General features: G+C 41.0%; 1 long non-coding RNA gene across 1 annotated transcript; it reads right to left on the bottom strand.

The window, feature by feature from the left end:
• Positions 1 to 5,962: 5,962 nt before the first annotated feature.
• Positions 5,963 to 9,089, bottom strand: LOC123567307 (uncharacterized). The gene is made up of 3 exons (XR_006690227.2): positions 8,896 to 9,089; positions 7,658 to 7,734; positions 5,963 to 6,045 (listed from the first exon to the last, which is right to left on the bottom strand). It is a non-coding gene; the product is annotated as an uncharacterized lncRNA (long non-coding RNA).
• Positions 9,090 to 17,852: the final 8,763 nt, after the last annotated feature.

Genomic DNA, 17,852 nt, shown 5'->3' on the forward strand with positions numbered 1-17,852 from the left:
TCACTTTTATTTTAAAATAATTAATAGTATCCTCTTTCTTACCTTTTAATATCTGGCAGCAATGCTCTTCTGTATTTCTTATTCTTCTTGCTCTCTGTGCTTTAGTCTGGATATTTTCTACTGAGCTATGATCCAGCTCATTAACCCTTTCTTCCACTGAGAAAAATTGGCTGTTAAGCTAATTTACTGAGTTCTTAATTTCAGTTGTTAATTCTACAATTTAACAGTTTCCATTTTTAATAGTTTCCGATTGCTGCTGTAATAAATTACGACAAACTCAGTGGTTTAAAACAACACAAATTTATTATCATATGATTTTTTAAATGTAACATCACATATTCATGGATTGAATGTGGGCATCTTTTGTGGGAGGGAGGCACTGTCCTGCCTAACACAATCTGCCCTCTGGCCTCTAAAGATTCACATCTGTTCCACAGGGAAAATACACCTATTCTATCTTAGAATCACCAAAGCCTCATCTCATTACAGTATTAACTCAAAGTTCAAATTTTTATCTAAATCTCATCGGTGCACAAGTCCTAAATCTTCGCATCTAAAAAATTTAAAATTTAAAATGAAGGTCTGCATACACCCATCTTGTGTCAAAATTATTCTTGATCTGTGAAAGTCAAGAAACGTGTTCTTGTGCCCCAAATACAATAGTGAGACAAAGATAGAGTAACAGTTACAGGTATTTCCATTCAAAAAGAAAAAAAAAAAAAAAAAAGGAAAGGGAAACAGAAGTCCCTGGTCCCAAGCAATTTGGCAATCCAGGAATTCGATTTGGTTTTCAAATGGCATGGGAATGATTTCTGTGACTCCCAGCTTTGCCCTCTGGGCATGCAGCTCCACCCTCAGAAACCATCCTTCTTTTTAAACAAAAGGAAGCGTATGTTTGCAGCTGAGTAGCAGTCAGAGCTAGTTTTATGCCTGTGGAATCTTTGGGATCCAATACCCTTCTTTCTTTTGTCCCTTTGGTACAAGGTGGCAGGCAGCTTTCCGGCCAGAATATTTTTAAGACCCTTGTAGCTCTTCATGGAGATTAACTCCATTAGACGTTGGTCTCCTCTACAGATCTTCCCCAGATAATCATCTCGACTTCTGGCTTTGGCTGAGATGGCTGAGGGCAACCCAGGAGTCACATGCCTAATCTCTTCAAAGAGCCTCCGGTATAACCAAATACTCTGACCCTTGATTCCCGGAAGCCACTAGCACAAACGTTGTTCAGCCACACCTGTGGTTCTCTGCAGAAAGTGCTATTCTGACATTTCTTGAATCTTAATTTAAGCACGATTTGCAATCTTAGTAGCCTGAGAAGTCCCCAAAACAGCAAGTCCTGGTTCCTTTTTGAGTAACAGCCCTTGCTTCTATCAACCCTTTTTCCTTTCACATTTTAGTGTAAGTAGCAAGAACAAACAAACAAACGCACAAAAACCACTGCACCATCAACATTTTACTGGAAACCTCTTCAGTTAAATATCTAAGTTCGTTGTCTAACGTTTTGCTCTCCACACAATTGCAGAACACAGTTCAGCTAAGCTCCCTGCTGTTATTTGAGGAAGGTGGCCTTTCCTCATGTTCCTTAACGTCCTTCTCATGTCCTTGTGATTTCTCCCCAGCCACACCTTCAATGCCCGTATTTCTACCAACTTCCTACGCATGGCGATGTCATCTCCTCTAGAATGATAAGGGCTTTCTCTACCATGCTCATTTCTTTTTGAGACTCGACTAATGTCACCCTTAGCATCCATGTTTCTACAACAGGCTGTCCAAGGAAATCTCGGCTTATTCTATAATGTCCTCAACATTCCTCCAGCCTCTCCCTACTGTCCAATTCCAAAGCCATTTCACTTTTTTTTTCTTTTCTTTCTTTTCCTTTTTTTTTTTTGAGACGGAATCTCACTCTCTTGGCCAGGCTGGAGTGAAGTGGTGCGATCTCTGCTCACTGCAAGGTCCGCCTCCCAGGTTCAAGGGATTCTCCTGCCTCAGCCTTTCGAGTAGCTGGGATTACAGGTGCCCGCCACCACACCTGGCTAATTTTTTATATTTTTAGTAGAGACAGGGTTTCACCATGTTCACCAGGCTGCTCTCAATCTCCTGAACTCATGATCTGCCCTCCTCGGCCTCCCAAAGTGCTGGGATGACCCATTTCACACTTTTAGTCCTTTGTTATCACAGAACCATACCTTCAAGTACCAAAATCTGTATTTTTTTGAATTGCTGTTACTCCAAATTACCCCAAACTTAGCAGCTTAAAACAACACAAATTTATTATCTTAGATACTTGTGGAGAAAAGTTCAAAGTGGATCTGATGGGGCTAAAATCAAGGTATTGGCAGGGATATGTTTGTTTGTACAGTCTCTAGGGAGACTTGGCTTTGCTGCACTTTTCAGCTTTAATACCCTGCCTGCATTATTTGGCTCATGAACCAGTTCTATCTTCAAAGTTAATAATAGCCATTCAAGTGTTTCTTCCATCACATCACTCTGACACTAATTCTTCTGTCTCCCTCTTCCACATTTAAGGAACTGTATAATTACCTAAATAATCCAGGATAATGTCCTTAAGTTGTGGTCAGCTTGTTAGCAGTTTTTCTTCCATCTGCAATCTTAACTACCTCTTACCATGTGACAGAGCCCATTCACACGTTCTAAGTGCCGGGACATGGGCACCTTTGGGAAGTTGTTAATCTGCCTTTGCCCACCATCCCATTGGATTCTTTTTTGTGGATTTCACTTCTCCATTGAATTTCTTCAAAAAATACTTTAACATGCTCATCACAATTATTTTAACAACAGTGTTAACCATCTCTGATATCTGGGTCATCTGTGGGTCTGAGTCTGATTTCTGTTTGTTCCCTTTGTCCTGTCTCATATGCATATGCTTCCTTTCTGTTGAAAGCTGAACAATGCACATTAAAGTTCCTGAGACTCTGGTTGCTGCTGCCTTCCTCTGTGGAGAGTTCTGTATCCCTGTATCCTCTTTTAGATAAATGGAGCCTACAGATCACTTTAATCCAAACATCAACTGAGATGTTCAAAGAATGAGCTGCCATTTCTGTAAAGCTCAGGCTACATCTATTTCACCTCTACTCTTAGAATATAGCAAGCTGAGATCCCAACTGAGACAGCAGGGTGCTTCCCGCACTCCTGCTGCATGGAAATCCCTCCTGCTGTGCCCTCCCTGATCACTGCCTCCTGTCCAAACCTCCCGCATCACAACTTCCTCTCTGGGTAGTCTCACTTTCTTCTGCTTTGAGATCCAACTGAGAACGCCACCACCCCTGTGTCCCTGTCCATTTGGAACAATTTGACTCACATGCCTGCAACACAGGCCTGGGATTCAGACCAGTATTCCTTGATACTTGTGTTACTTTCTTCATAACTCAAAACCCCCAGTGGATGATGTGATATCATCTGCTGTCATCCTCTGAGAGCCTGGTCGCCTCCCATGTTTGTTAAAGACATGAACCCACCTTCCCACCTTGGCCTCATGTCTGCCTTCATCGTCCTCCCTGACATCAGTGTCCCTGAGGACTGGCCTCTGCTCTCCCCACTACCTGCCATGTCTTCCTTACCCCTATCCCCTCCTACATCATATCCTGGGCAATCTTGTCTTCAGAACTGCAAGAGCCTCGCAGCCTCAGCTCACCACCAGTCTCCCCATGTCCTTCTTGTAATGCCCCCATTTCATCATCTTTGTGGCCAAAATCAAGCTGTGTTCATTTTGGTGTGGAATCAATTGACCACCAACCACCTTTTCCAGATCTGTCTCTCCCTTATGTCCTGGCTTCGCCCTTTGCTTCAGTTAGACTCCAGGACCATCATTAGAAACCCTGTAATGAGTCCCTGCCCCACCTCCCACTTCCTCAGACCCATTAAAGCCCCTTTCTCCTTCTGCCCTGCCCCTCCCCAGCTGCTGAATGTGCTCACAGTGGCACACTCCACTGCGCTGGCTGGACTCACAACGAGCCCTCAAACAGGCAGGCGAAACCCCCAGCAATCCTAATGTATTTGTTAAATGCTTCCCTCTCCTTTGTGCAGAAAAGCTATTCATATCCTCCCCTACCTCCTCAGCCCAACAACACCTCACCCTTCCTGAGAAAACAGCAGCTGCCTCCCTTTTCACCCCCAAACCCACCTGATTGCGTCTCCTGTGCTCACCCTGGCAGCCTCACCTTTTATATCCCAGGGAGCTGCCCCTTTTTCATGAAAGATCCTCTTCTCCCTTGCAGTTCCAGTGATAAAGCTGTGCATGGCTATCCAGCTGGCCCAGCCCAACAGAGATCCATGGTTCCTCACTTGCCTCCACCTTCTCTGTTTTTCTCCCCTCACCATCATGTCCAGCATCAGCAGGTCCTGGTGCTCTTTCCCTGAAAATATCCCAAGTCAGTTTCCTTCTGTCTATCTCAGCTGCCAGAGCCTGGCCCCACCATCATCCTCTCCCTACTGGACAGGTGTTACTGCCTTCCAAGTAGGGTCTCAGCCTCTATTCTTGGAGGTAGACCTACAGGTAAAGCAGACACAAGGGAAGGAGCCTGGTCTGGTATCCAGCAGCTCACATCAAAACGGCGCTGTGAGGTTGCCTATTCCATGTTCTGGCTGTGGCTTGTGAAGGCAGCAAGAATCCCAGCTGCCCCACCAAGCTGCCTTGAGCCGAGACAGACTTGCAGAAAATCGGGCCAATCCAGGTTGGCCTGAAGTCAAGTTGGAACATGAACAGGAAGTGACAAAAGCTTCCCTGGAATTAAATGCTATTTAGATTGTGTTTCCAGTGCCAGGAAAGAGCTGGCTTCAAGATGGAGCAGAGAGTCATTTTTACCAAATAAATGATGGGAATGTCATCCCCTGGGACAGTTAGAAAATCTCCTTGGCATCTGGTTTTAATTATAATATCTGCTCACTATCATTCCCAAGACAGTATCTCTCAAAATCCCAAGATATAATTTCTATTCTTTCATTGAAGAAATATTTGCTAAATGCTTACACCCTAACAGACACTATACAAGGTACTTAGGAAACAAGGAGGCATTAGACGTGTGCGAAAAAGAAGCTGTGTGCAGGAGAAGACCTTGTGCCAGGTACTGCCAAGGGAGTTGTGGAATCCCTTGCCGAGGACCCCTCTCCTGGCACCTCCAACTCCACGCTGAGTCCTCCAGGAGGATAGCCACCATTTCTTCCTCCCCAACCAGTCATTGGTCTGTGCCATTCCCATATCAGGCTGCAGGTTGACGGGAGGCTTCTTAGGGAACCAAGGAGAAGGTGAACAGGCACTGGCCCCAGCCTGAGCCTCACAACCCCACAGAGTCACAACCTCCCTGGCTGGGGAGCCTGTAGGTATACACTGAACTTCACATGGTCTCCCAGGAATTGAAGCCAGTGTTTTTCAAAGAGGATTCCACACAGGCGTTATTCCTGCAAAATGACCTAATGGGGAGAAAATACAGGTATCTGAGAGTGAGGGAAGAGAGAAAGAGGAAGCTTCATGTCTCAGCAACTGATACACAACGTCTTCATTCAATGACCCATTGGACTTCCTAGGAGTTATTTATTAGAATTAAGTGGCTGAGCTGGGTGTGGTGACTCACGCCTGTAATCCCAGCACTCTGCAAGGCTGAGGTGGGTGGATCACCTGAGGTCAGGAGTTTGAGACCAGCCTGGCCAACATGGGGAAACCCTGTCTCTACTAAAAATACAAAATCAGTCAGGCGTGGCTGTGCGCACCTGTAATCCCAGCTACTCGGGAGGCTGAGGCAGGAGAACTGCTTGAACTCAGGAGGGGGAGGTTGAAGTGAGCCGAGATGGCACCATTGCACTCCAGCCTGGGCAACAAGAGCGAAACTGCATCTCAAAACAAACAAACAACAAACAAACAAAGAAGCAAACAACAACAACAAAGAATAAAGTGGCTGAGACTGTTAGCAACTCTTTGCTTTAAGCCTCCATTCTCCACACTCACGTGGCTGTGGGGGCTTCCAGGCCTCCTCTGCTGGCCTCTCCCGGGGCTCTCACCTGATGCACCTGTGAGGCAGCCTGGAAAGGTACCTGCATATTGGAAACCAAATGGAGAAGACAACTGTGGAAATAAAGTTGAAAGGGCAATTTGAGGAGGACATCCTCAATCGAGCCGGAAGAGATTTGTAGCAATGTCATCAGTTGCAAACACACTACCCTTGGTTGGACTCAGACCAGGGACCAGGTCTCCCGAGTCTCCCTATGCCCAGTGAGCCACATGTGTGTGTGAGGAGCGGGTGTGCCGTGCTACTCAGAATCCACACAGGTAGACAGAGCACTGAACTTGCCTATCACTTGCTGGGACAGTTCCAGCTCACATGAGAGGAGAGAGTAAAGGCTGGACACTCTGAGGTAAAATATGCGCTGAGCCAGGCGTGGGGGAGGGAGCTGGCGTCAGCCACCTTTATCGATGCGTGCACTGACCATGCAGCAAGGCTTCCGTCCGTTGGATCTAGTCCTCATGACAGCCCTGTGAAGTCCTCATGAAGCCCTCAACGGTAGAGATCTCGGATTTAGGGATTAGGAATATAGGATTCAGAGAGGTCTAGCCACTTCACTAAGGTCACATCAGAAGCAGCTGGGAGCCAGGGTTTGCCTGACTCCTAACCAGGTCTCTCTTCTGCAAGCTGCAACCAAGGTGGGAGAGGAGGGGGCAATAAGATACAGGTAAGATTGTGGGACCAGAAAGGAACTGAAGCCGTTGTGAGTCTGCAAGAAAGATATGGCTGTTCCTGTGGTTGAGCTGAGTCAGCTGCCACCAGGGTCAGGGGAGGTGGGTAGAGAAAAAAGAACCCTCAGAGGCAAAAAGGCTGGGAAAGATCAGAGGTCTGGGTGACAGCTCTGCCCAGACATCTGCTGGGACCAAGCTGGGGTGGGCAGGCAGTTTCACGTCAAATCAGAAGACGAGAGGTCTTGGGAGGTTCTGGGGAAGAAGGAGGCAAAGGCCAGGCAGGTGAGGTTCCCGTCTCAGAAGCAACGAAGCAGGAAGGTAGTGTAATGAAAACACAGAGGAAGGATTTAATTCCCAACTCCATGTACTGCAGAACTATAGGAATTAAATGACAGCCCTGCACTGAGAATACACCAGCTGATAACAGTGAGAGCAGGGCAGGTGCCCCAGGCCCTGCAGTTTTGGGTACAGCACCCAGGCACACCCAGGAATCCCGGCTCAGGAGCTCCCAGGCCCTCCAGTGGGGCATTGGTCTGAATAAAACACTCGTGCCATGGACCTGGCCTCTGTTTCAAGGAGAGGCTGCACCTGCTCAAATTCACAAACGGGCCCACAGAAGCTGAACAGCAAGCTCTTTTGCCTCCTTGCCTAGAATGGGTGTGTGGATGCCAGCCTCCCTGTGATGTCACAGGACCAGCACCTGGCCAAATGGTGCTTCAGTTTTGCAGGCTTTCATGGCTGAAGCTGCTGACCCAGAGTGGGCATCGTATAAATCAGACGTGTCCTGGAGAGACCAGCTAAGAAGAAATGGGAAAGAGGAGTGCTGCAGGGATGGGAGGCGCATCTTGCATTTTGTTAAGATATGGCTACGGATACATCTTTACATTTTCATTAAAAAAATCAATAAGTCAATTCATAATTATTGACTTTCATTCCAGTACACCCTTTCCAAAATCTTTTCAGAGAACTGACCTCATTTGGCCCTCGTTGAAGGGACTGCTGGTTTCAGCACTGACAGGTCAACAGCTTGGAAGTTGTCACTCCTTCCCCTACGAGAAGAAAACAACAGAACATACTGAAAATGAATACCAGGACCCTCGGAAAGTGCAGGTCACAGGGCAAACTGCCTCCTTGAGATCTGGAGTGATGGCTCTATCCTGCGAGCCAAAAGCACCATGAGCTGACTTGGAACAGACGCCATGGCAGCTACACACTGGTAGGGGTATCTCAATGGTCATTTCGACAAACTGCTGAAGGCAGAGTGAGGACGAGTGTGAGAATGAGAAACTCCTCAGGGCCTGTCCAGCCTGGGTGACAGAGCCAGACTCCGTGTCACAAAACAAAAGCAAAAACAAAAACAAAAACAAAAAAAAGGAAGAATCAAAAGGAAATATAGGAAATCAAAAACTTGATGATAACAAAATATCATCAACTGGGCAGCCAGTTTGGTGAGAAATAGGAAATCTATTTCTCACTGTTCCGGAGCTGGGAAGTCCAAGATGGAGGCATCAGCAGATTCCACATCTAGTGAGGGCTTGCTTCCTCGTTCACAGATGGCACCTTCTTGCTGTGTCCTCACGTGGTAAAAAGGACAAGGTAGCTGTCTTGAGCTTCCTCTATAGGGTCACAAATTCCATTCACGAGGGCTTCATTCTCATCTTTCAAAGGACCTACCCTCAAATGAAATCGTATTGGGGGATTAGGTTTCAACATGTGAATTTGGGGGGGAAACACCAAAATTAAGGCCATAGCAAAGTAACATATATGTATGATTGAACTATCAGAAGGGGGAAAAAAGATAACAGAGTGGAAATAAATATATGTCTAAAGTCATGATGGCTGAGAACTTTCCAAAATTAATGACAGACTCCCAAACAGATCCAGGGAGCTCTCTGAACTGCAAGTAGGATTTTTTAAAATTACATCTAGGTGTATCACATCCATGTTATATTCAATCAGCAAACCAAAGACAAAGAGAAGAACTTGAAAGAAGCCACAGAAAAGCATAATACCTTACCTATATGAGGGCAAGAATAAGAATTCAGCAGACTTTGGAGGAGAGTGGAGTGAAATCTTCCCAATATTAAAGTGTTGATGTTTAAAGACCCCAACTCTAGTCTCTTTCCCTTTCATGCACCACCAAAGATTCTGGTGTCACCATGGGCCGCCACCCCACCCAATGTTACTGGTATTGTAAGAAGAAGTCTTACCCATTCTTACTTCTGCCAAGGTTTCCCTAATGGCAAGGTTCACCTCTTTGACCTGGGTCGGAAGAAGGCAAAACTGGATGAGTTTCCGCTCTGTGGCCACATGGTGTCAGATGAATATGAGCAGCTCTCCTCTGGAGCCCTGGAGGCTGCCCTATTTGTGCCAGGAAGCACATGGAGAGAGAAAATAATATAGGCCAGAAATTCAGACTCTATAAAGAAAAAAAGAACATTGGAGAAGGGATAAATGAAGGTAAAATAGAATTTTTTTATACTTAATTGATTCAAGAAATAACTGTTCAAAGTAATAGTAACCATTTATTAGATTATTATAGTATACGGAATAATAAAATGGCAAAAGAAATGGGAGGAATTGAGAATATTCTAAGAACCTGCACTACACAAGAAACAATATAGTGTTATTTGAAGGCAGACTTGGGTTAGTTAAAAATGTGTATTGAATACTCTAGAGCAGTCAAATTGGAAAAAAACAAAACAAAACAAAAAAAACAACCCTGTAGTTTTAAAGGAGTATAATAGATAAACTGAGAGAGGAGATAAAATTTATTATTATTATTATTATTATTATTATTATTATTTTAAGGCAGAGTCTCACTCTGTCACCCAGGCTGGAGTGCAGTGGTGCAATCTCAGCTCACTGCAACCTCTGCCTCCTGGGTTCAAGCAATTCTCATGCCTCAGCCTCCTGAGTTGCTGGGATTACAGGCATGTGCCACCACATCCAGATAATTTTTTATATTTTTAGTAGAGACAGGGTTTCACCATGTTGGCAAGGCTGGTCTCAAACTCCTGACCTGAGGTGATACAGCCACTTTGGCCTCTCCCATAGTGTTAGGATGACAAGCATGAGCCACCACATCAGGACTAAAATAGAATCTTATAAAATGCTCAGTTCAAAGCACAGAAGGCAAAAAAAGAGAAATTTTTTAAAAAAGAAACAAAGAATAGGTGTATGTAAAATGCAAACATCACAAACTAGTAAATATTAATAAAATTATGTAAAAATCACTTTAAATGTGAATGGTCTAAATATACCAATTGAAATACAGAGATTGTCAGAGTGGATTTAAAAAAACACAAGTACATGTTATGACAAGAGACCAACTTTACATACAAAGACTCAGCTAGCTTAAAATAAAAGGGATAGAGAATGCTATACCATATTAATACTAACTAAAAGAAAGCTGTAGTCACTTTATGAATTTCTAAAGCAAACTTCTAAACAAACAACCAAAATTTATCAGTGATAAAGAGATATTATATAATGATAAAAGCATCAATTCTTCAAGAAGACATAACGATCTTAAAAGTGTGTGTACCTAATGACAGAGTGTCAAAATACTTCAGGGAAAGAAAAGGAAAGAAGAAATGGACAAATCCTCTATTACACTGGAAGACTTCAACAGCCCTCTGCCAGCAACTGATAGATCAAGCAAGCAGAAAATCATTAAAGGTAAAGTTGACCTGAGCAGCACTATTAATCAACTAGATCTCATTGACATTTATAGAACATTTCATCCAACAATAGCAGAATACACATTCCTTTCAAGTTCACATTCGGTACTCACAAAGATAGGCCACATTCTAGGCCATGAACACACCTCAAAGGTTAGGAATCATACAAAATATGTTATCAGAAGACAAAGGGCTTACACTGGAAACCACCAGCAGAAAGACAGCGGAAAGATGCTGAAATATTTAAAGATTAAATAATACTCTTCTAAATAACATGTAAGCCAAGGAAGAAATTATAAACAAACTTTAAAATAATTTTGAACTAAATAAAAATAAGATAACATCAAAACTTGTGGGATACAGTAAAATCGGGGATTAAAAGGAAATGCATAGGATTAAATGCATATCGTTGAAATTAAGAAAGATCTATAATCAATAATCTAAGCTCCAACATGAAGAAGCTAGAGAAAGGACTACAACTGAAGCTATAAAGCAAGAACAAGAAAAGAAATTATTTTAAACATAGAGCAGAAGTCAATGGAATTGAACCAGAAAAGCAATAGAGAAAATCAATAAAATTAAAAGTTGGTTCTTGGAAAAGTTTTGTAAAATTGATAAACTTCTAATCAGCCTCACCAAGAAAAAAAGAGGTCATAAATTGCCGCTGTCATAGAAGAAATAGTGGTCATTACTACTAAACCCAGGGACATTAAAATGGAAACAAAGGAGATATAAACAACTCCATCTCCACACATCTGATCTTTTAGATAAAATGAACTGATTTCTTGAAAGACACAAATCACCAAAATCCATACAATGAGAATTAGACCATTTGAATAGGTATATAGCTATTAAATAAATTAAATCAATAATGAACAACCTTTCAACAACAATAACAACAGCAATGACAAGAAACAAAGCCCAGAAAATGTCATTGGTGAATTCTACCAAACCTTTAAGGAAGCCGTGATACTAATTATCTACTGACATAGTTGACATATGTCCCTACCCAAATCTCATACTGAAATATAATCTCCAGAGTTGGAGGTGGAGACTGGTGGGAGGTGATTGGATCATGGGGGCAGATTCTTCAACGAGTAGTTTAGCACCATCCCTCTAGGTACTGTCCTCATGATAGTGACTGAATGAGTTCTCATGAGATCTGGTCTCGCTTTCTCTTGCTCCTGCTTTTGCCATGTGATAAGTCTGCTCCCTGTTTGCTCTCTGCCATGACTGGAAGCTTCCTGAGGGCTCCTGAGAAGCAGATGCTGCCATGCTTTCTGTACAGCCTGTAGAACCATGAGCCAATTAAACTTCTTTTCTTATTGATATAAATTATAAACTATCCCATACTGGTATTTCTTTAAACAACGTGAGAATGAACTAATATGGTTACAAATATTCCTCTTCTGGAACAGAGGGAAGAAATCTTAACTAATTCTCTGAGGCCAGTCTTACAGTAATATCAAAACCAGAAAAAGATGTAACAAGGAGAAAAACTGCAGAGCAAAATATCTTATAACCAAACTACTTAACAAAACAATAGCAAGTCAAATTCAACAATGCATAAAGTAATTGTGCAATGTGACTGAGTGGGATTTATCCCAGGTACGCAAGACTGGTTCAACATTTAAAAATCAGTAAGTGCAACTGATTATATCAACTGTCTATACAAGAAAATTCATATGATATTTATTAGTGCTAAATTCGCCAAATTCCAACACCCTTTCATGACAAAAACTCTCAGCAAACTAGGAACACAGAGAACTTCTTCAATTTAATAAAGAACATCTTTTTAAAAAATTATGGCTAATATAACACAGTGGTGAGAAATTGAATGCTTTCTCCATATGATTGGAAATAAGGCAAAAATAAGAGAATGTCTTCTCTTTACATTCTTATTCAATATCATCCTGAAAATCCTAGCTAGTGCAGAAAGATGAGTAAAGGAAAAAAAAGTGAGTATATATATCTGAAAGGAAAACATAAAACTGTCTTTATTCACAGGTGACATGACATTATTAATGTAGAAAATCCTGAAGAATCGACAAAAATACTCTTGAAACTAATAAGCAATTATAGCAAGGCCGGGGATAACAGATTAATACACAAAAGTCAGCTGCTTTCCTATATACCAACAATAAACAGCTGTAATTTGAAATTTAAAAACTAATATCATTTACAATAGCACAATATATAGGTAACTAGAAATACAGAGGTATATAACTCACAAAATATATATAGGATCTGTATGAGAAAAACTATATAACACAGATGAATAAATCAAGTATCTAAATAAAGGAATAAATACTTTGTGTTCATGGATTGCAAGATTCAATGTTGTTAAGATAACAATTTTTCTCAAATTGACCTAAAGATTCAACACAATCCTTATCAAAATCCCAGGAAACTATTTTGTAGATGTTGACAAACTGATAAAGTTTATATGGAAAGGAAAAAGGGATATAATCATCAATACAACACTGAAGAAGAGCAAAGTTGGAGGGCTTCTACTTGATTTCAAAACTTACTTTAAAGCTACAATAATTTTTTTAAAAAAGTGTTTTATTGGCAAAAGAATAGACTCCTCGATCAATTGAACAGAATAAGGAGTTCACAGAAATATAGTCAATTGATCTTTGACAAAAGAGCAAAGGTAATTTAATATAGAAAAGATCATCTCTTCAACAAATTGTGCTGTAACAATTGGAAGTCCATATTAAAATAAAATAACCTAGACACAGACTTTGAAGCTTTCACAAAAATTAACTAAAAAGGGATGATAGATCTAAATGTAAAATTCAAAACTCTTGACATAGGAAGAAGAAAAATACATAGAAAGACATGGAAGAGGAGGAGGAGGAGAAACGGGCCTAGGAAAAATTTTATGAGACTTTGCATTTCGAGATGTGTTTTTAGATACAACACCAAAAACACAATCTAGAAAAAAATTTTAAGTTGGAGCTTATTAAAACTAAAAAATTCTACCATATTAAACACAATGTTAAGAGAAGCCGCAGACTAGGAGAAAATATTTGTAAAACACAATTTGATAAAGGATGTGTGCCAAAATTTTTATAAAATATGCTTAGAACTCAACAATAAGAAAACAAGAAGCCCAATTCAAAAATGGGTAAAATATCTAAGCAGACACATCGTGAAATAAATTGGGCCATGGCAAATAAGCAAAGAAAAAGATGCCCTAGACCATCTGTCATTAGAAAGCTGCAAATTAAAACAACAATGTGAACCATGACACATTTATATCACTATGGCTAAAATTTTAAAAAATGACAATACCCACTGCGGGCAAAGGTGGGAGTAACACAAACTCACATATTACTCTGAGTGATTGTACTCGTTACAATGTAAAATGGTGGAACCACTTTGGAAGACAGTTTGGAAGTTTCTTCCAAAACTAAACACAATCTTACCATCTGATCCAGCAAATATGCTCCTGTTTACCCAACTGATTTGAAAATTTATGTCTACAAACAAACAAACAAGAAATACTCATGCAAATGTTTACTGCAGCCATGTTTACAACCACCCAAAACTGGAAGTAAATAAGATGAGCTTCAATAGGGGAAGTGATGGGCAAAATACAGTTCGTCTATTCAATACCGTATTATTAGCAATAGCATAGAAGATGGACTCTCAAGCTGCAAAAAGACATATACAGCTCAAATGCATATTGCTGAATAAAAGTCAGTTTAAAAAGCATCCATATTGTATGACTCCAGTTATGTGGCATTTAGGCAAAGACAAACCTACGAAGGTGGTAAATACATCAGTGATTGCCACAGATTCGGGAAGTGGGAGTGAGGATTAAATAGGTAAAGCCCAGGGTAACTTTTAGGATAATAAACTTTGGTGTATAATGCAGTAGTGGTAGATGCTTGACTGTGCATTTTTCAAAACCCGTAGAACTTTACAGCACAGAGACTAACACATATATGATACTAAAAAAATTACATATATACATATATGTATGTTCTGTATATATAGAGTTCTGTGTATATATATAATTTTTAAAAATATCACTAAGGAGATCAAGGAAATCATAGGATAGAATGGAATGACGACTGTGGCAAAATAACTGCACTATAAATGTATAATGCAGCCTCATATATGTATACATATATGTATACATATATGCATACAATATGCATTATACACTATAAATGTATAATGCAGCCACTATAATAAATGTATAATGCAGCCTCATGGAAGAGGATGTCAGAGAAAGAAGGTGATGCATGTAACTTTGGAAGTCAATGGTCAGTGACACTAGAGACAAAAGACGCTGTGCACAGCACTGTGCTTTAGTTGACACAGTTGTTTCCCACACAACATGACATAACAACTCTGAAACCACTGTCTACGTATACTGTAATTGAACATTTAAGTAAGGGTTTTTTCACTGTTAGAGGTAAGCAAAGGGAGGAGGCTAGAATGGCACACATGGAAACAGACTGGAGTTGGCATGGTCAATTATCACCTCTTTTCACTTAATATTGATAGAGATGTTAAATATAAGAATATTTATAGGTATGTTTATAAACACACATTTCCTTGCTCTCTCAGAAACAATGGCACCCTAGTAGCAATGGGATATGCAGCGTCTAGATCTTGGTCTCCGGTACCGGTCTCCATAAAAGGAACCAGGACTTCTCAAAGAAATATGTCTGATTCTCAGACTAGGGAATGATATATAGAAGATGTACTTAGAGCTGTTTATAGTGCCAGAAGGTAACGAAGCACTAAACACACACTCACACACACACAATGACACAATGATAGGGATGCGTCAAAGGGATGCAGGAGTCCATTGAAAGAGCTCCCCATGGCCAAAGCTGATGCATTTGTAGCAACAAAATTAAATAATATTGGATTAAAATCAAACATGTAAAATAAAAATGCGTGAGTCTATACTAATGTAAGTAGATGATTGAATAAATAAATACAAGGGGAAGAAGAGGTGAATCTCCCATGCAGAAGAATCTCAAAGACTTCGTGTAGATGCTCCCTCATTTATGTCTACATGTACAGCTCCATTTTCCTTAAGCAAGGATGCACACAGTGACTTCCTACCGAAGATTACAATATGAGAATGGGGGGAAAGGGTAACCACAGTGGAGACACCTGACAAGCACACATTATCCAGGTGACCAAAGTCAGCGTCACCAGTGATGAGTCATGTTGACAGAATGTAGGCTTGATGGATGTGATGAAAATGGAACCTCACTTCTTTATTTAGTCTTGCCCCACTCAAAACCTCAGTCTAATAATAGAAGCATCAGATACATCCCAGTGGAGTAGGATTCTGCAGGATGCATGGCCTTACAACTGCTGAGGCCAACTAAAAGGAGAAAAGTCTGAGACCCGGTCACAGCCCAGAGAGGCCTCAGGAGCCATGACAACCGGATGTCATGTGGTGTCCTGGGTGAGATCCTGCATGGGATCCTTTAGGTAGGAACTAAGATCTGACTAAAGTATGAACTTTAGGTAACAATGTACCAATTCATTTTCATAAATGTACTAAACTATGTAATGGTTTAATAATAGGGGAAACTGGGCATGTACATGGAAACTTTTTATACCATCTTCACAACATTTTTGAAACTTCCAAATGTTCTAAATAAAAAGTTTATTTTATCAGCTGGGCATGGTGGTTCACACCTGTAATCCCAGCTCTTTGAAAGGTCGAGGCAGGTGGATCACTTGAGATCAGGAGTTCAAGATCAGCCTGGCCAAGATGGTGAAACCCCATCTCTACTAAAAATACAAAAATTAAATGGGCATGGTGGTGCATGCCTGTAATCCCAGCTACTTGGGAGGCTGAGGCAGGAGAATCACTTGAACCCAGGAGGCAGAGGTTGCAGTGAGCTGAGATTGCACCATTGCACTCCAGCTTGAATGACAGAGGGAGACACTGTCTCAAAAAAAAAAAAAAAAGTTATAAAAGTAAAAAAGTAAAACAAGAAAAACATAAGAAACAAACTATTCTATGAAAAGAAAATCATTCAAATCTAACAAAATTAGTAATAAGTACGTAGTTTTAGGAAATACATTATATTTCTCAATCATCAGAAAATGGGAATTCAGAGACTTTTTGACATTATTTTAAAGGTTAATTCTTGATTTCACTGACTTAGACTTTGATAACACTTGGGATAAAATTATTTTTACTTTAAATTTATTTTCAAATGATACTGTTATCCCTATGCTGAAAAGATCATACTGATCTCGGGTGGAAAAGGTTATTAAATAGCCAGCGTTTGCTAAGCATTTGTAACAAACTAAAATAAATCTATTTTCTGATACGGATTAAAACATTGCTTCACTGCTCAGATAATTACACAGCTATTTTGAAACTCTATATTGAATCATTTATCCTCAAAATAAACAAATTATAGTTGCCTATTTTATTTTTATACTAAAAAATCTATTACATTATAGTATCTTATGATACTAAAATGACTATAGATGCTTATGAAATTATGATCTTCAGCTCTAGCAGTGTAATTGGTTAAAAAAATATGAGGTCCTGTTGTATAACTTTCACAGTCCGCAAATCGTAAGACTAAGTAGTTGGAAATTGGAAATTTGTTCTGAGGGCCATAGGTTGAGAGCAAGAAGCCATGTCGTTAAAGCAAAAACTGAATTTATGGGAGATGAGACAAAAGCTCTGGCAGAAAGGATCCGTATGTCCGGTTCACAGATGTACAAACTGCACCTGACTCCAGCCGACTGCTAAGGACAGACAGCTTGGAACAGAGTCTCCTGCATTTTATCATGCATGGAGCGTGGGGAGTCAGAATAAGACAACCAGAAAGGCCAAGGAGCAAGGCTGGGAATCTATCCATGAAAGGAAGTGGGCAGAAGAGATGCACAGGCTGCCCAGGGTAAGCATTATTTGAGTACTGGATGCAGAGTCCTGAGTTGATGCAGAAGAGAATTTAAATACGAATGCACAGCTACGGGGTTGAATGCAGTGGGTTCAGGGCACCCCATCTCTGTCTCCAACAGGGCTCCTTCACTCCCACCAGGCCCTTGGTGTGCCCCCTATACACAAGAAGAGGACAGCACTCGTCTGCCAGCTCCTACTAAGAATGAGAGGTGATGGGGTTTGTGCCACCAACCAGGCTAGAGCAGGAAGTGAGTCCCAAGGAGCAGAAGAAACCCAGGGACCAGTTGTTCACTCCATACAAGGTGAGTGTGGTCAAGAGTAGACTCATTGGCTCAAGGAGTTTTCCTGTTTTTTTCCCCTAAAGACCTTGCCCTTGCTACTGAAGCATATCAGTGTGGAAATCACCTGAGGGCACCATTGCTAATAAGCCTTCACTTTGCTAGAATTGGAGAAATGATTTTCTCCTTAGCAGGCCTTTTCTTAAAGCCAGTCAGCTGTTGAAGCAACTGGGTGGCCAGTTAAAGTTATGAAAACATGTCTGCAGCCTTGCTGAGAGAGGTCAGAGCGCCCA

Source organism: Macaca fascicularis, chromosome 10, assembly GCF_037993035.2.
Source record: "Macaca fascicularis isolate 582-1 chromosome 10, T2T-MFA8v1.1".
NCBI lineage: Eukaryota > Metazoa > Chordata > Mammalia > Primates > Cercopithecidae > Macaca > Macaca fascicularis.